This window comes from Aptenodytes forsteri, unplaced genomic scaffold (assembly GCF_000699145.1).
Source record: "Aptenodytes forsteri isolate BGI_AS27 unplaced genomic scaffold, ASM69914v1 Scaffold265, whole genome shotgun sequence".
NCBI lineage: Eukaryota > Metazoa > Chordata > Aves > Sphenisciformes > Spheniscidae > Aptenodytes > Aptenodytes forsteri.
In genome coordinates this window covers 2,890,926-2,893,566 of record NW_008796175.1, presented here as the reverse complement: position 1 = coordinate 2,893,566, position 2,641 = coordinate 2,890,926, and positions in this window count along the sequence as shown.

The following is a 2,641-nucleotide window of genomic DNA, read 5'->3' as shown; positions in this document are numbered from 1 at the left end:
CCTTGACTAGTGTAAGCACTATGTAGCAACAACTAAAACATCGGTGAGTTATCAACATTATTCTCATCCAAAATCCAAAACACATCACTGTGCTAGCTATTAGGAGGAAAATATCCCTGCCGAAACCAGGACACAGGGTAATGTGAGTGTTAAACTAACTTAATTTATGCCTGGTTATCCCTGCCGAAACCAGGACACAGGGTAATGTGAGTGTTAAACTAACTTAATTGTATGCCTGGTCTGCAGATGGGTGTGCAACAGTTTCTATTATCTTGGATGAGATAATGCATGAAAAATGATGATTACACATTACTGGGCAGGGAGCAGCTGCTATTATTTACATAATACAAACCCAATTTACAGACAGAATTTAACTTGTTCATTGGAATTACCTGCCCTAGCTGAGAGGTTCTTGGGGACAGATCAGAAAGGGTTTTCATCTCCTCTGGTCCCTTGTTTGGACCCTAAGAACAGGTTAGAGAGTGTCAGCCATGCTCTTAGAATGGGAAGAAAGCCTGTCATAAACATGGAGAAGGGAGTTCCTGGCACCCTCTGAAGTACACACTGGGCCTTTGTTTTGCTTTATACACTGCTCCGATTGTGGAACAGGTGACAGGATAGAGAAAGTTCTCCTAGAACCTGACGATATGAAACATAAGGACTTGTCTTATTCAGAGCACCCGTACACTTTATAAGCAACTTCCTTCTGACATCAGCCATCAGCTATTGCAAAACAGAAGAGGAGGAAAAGCCAGCACCAAGACGGAAGCCAAGAGAAACACAGCGAGACTCATGTCCCCCTTTTAGTGTCCATCTTTGTGTTTGCAAGTGACAGCAGCTTTAAGACACCAACAGGAGATGTTCCCCCCCAGTTTGTGTCATAGAGCACAAACTGCAACAGGTACAGGACTCACTGCTGTAGTGGGTTGACCTTGGGCTGGATGCCAGGTGCTCACCAAGCTGCTCTATAACTCCCCTCCTCAGCAGGACAGGTGGGGAGAAAATAAGACGGAAAAGAACTCGTTGGTCAAGATAAAGGCAGTTTAATAAAGCAAAAGCAAGGCCACGCGTGGAAGCAAAGGAAAACAAAAGGTTTATTCTCTACTTCCCATCAGCAGGTGATGTCTGCCCACTTCCCGGGAAGTAGGGCTTCAGCAACCATAGCAGTTGCTCCAGAAAACAAATGTTGTAATAATGAATCCCTCTCCCCCCTCCCTTTCTCTTAGCTTTTATTGCTGAGCAGACATCATATGGTATGGAATATCCCTTTGGTCAGTTTGGGTCAACTGTCCTGGCTGTGCCCCCTCCCAAGATCTTGCCCACCCCCACCTACTGGGTGAGGGGGTAAACATTGCAGAGACAACCTATTCCATACCATTTGAGTCATGCTCAGGTCCCACATAATTTAATACATATATATATCTCTTCTAACCATCCCATTGTATTTAATTCTTATTATTGAAATCCCTTCTTACCAACACTTACAACTTATACTACATACTTAAACCATCTTTATACCCAACATACAAATTTATACATTCTCATTACCTACTATCCCCTGTCGTTTAACAGATAGATCTTATTCTCCCATTCCATGGGCTTCCTCCACTCCTCCAAATGTTCGTAAGAACAGGCCACGACTTAGGCCCCATCTGTAAAGATGGGTGCTCAGGACAGGAGAAGCAGTAGGTTCAATTGATGGGCACCAACACTGGCTTGGTTTGGGTCATCATTGCACTTGTCTGGTTCCTTGCAAAACTCACTCTTCGTCGGTTCAGGTTGTTCCTGCTACATCACTTCCTACAACATACAACTTACATCACAGATTATTTTTCCCCCAAGGTTAAATCTCCTTGAGGCACACACCGGGTCTCCCCATCCTTCTGCATTACCGACCAAGTACACCCAGGTTCTTGAGCGAAAACAATCCCACAAATGGGTTTGCCTTTTTCCATAGGAGGAGCAACCCACACCACCTTTCCCAGCCACTTCCCTATGTGCACTACAGGGACCTTATCTCCTCCCACAGCATGTAGGGGTTTTGTTTGGGCAGGACCAGGATGGTTAGCAGATCCTCTGGTGTTAACCAGCCAAGTGGCTTCTGCTAAATTTATATCCCAGTGCTTCCATGCCCCATTGCCCAACGCTCTCAACATAGTCTTTAACAGTCCATTATATCTCTTAATCTTTCCAGAGGCTTGTGGGTGATAGGGGATGTGATATACCCACTCAATGCCATGTTTCTTGGCCCAGGAATTTATGAAGTTATTTCAGAAATGAGTCCCATTGTCTGATTCAATTCTTTCTGGGGTACCATGTCGCCACAAAATTTGCCTTTCAAGGCCTAAGATGGTGTTTCAGGCAGTGGCGTGGTTTACAGGGTATGTTTCTAGTCAACCGGTAGTTGCTTCCACCATGGTGAGTATGTAGCGCTTGCCTTGGCATGTTCATGGCAATGGTCTAATATAGTCAATTTGCCAGGCCTCACCATATAGAAAACCCAGCCACCGCCCTCTATTCCAGGGAGACTTTACTCGTGTGGCTCGCTTGATTGCGGCACATATTTCACATTCATGAGTGACCTGTGTGATGGCCTCCATGGTCAGGTCCACCCCTCGATCACGAGCCCATCTGTATGTTG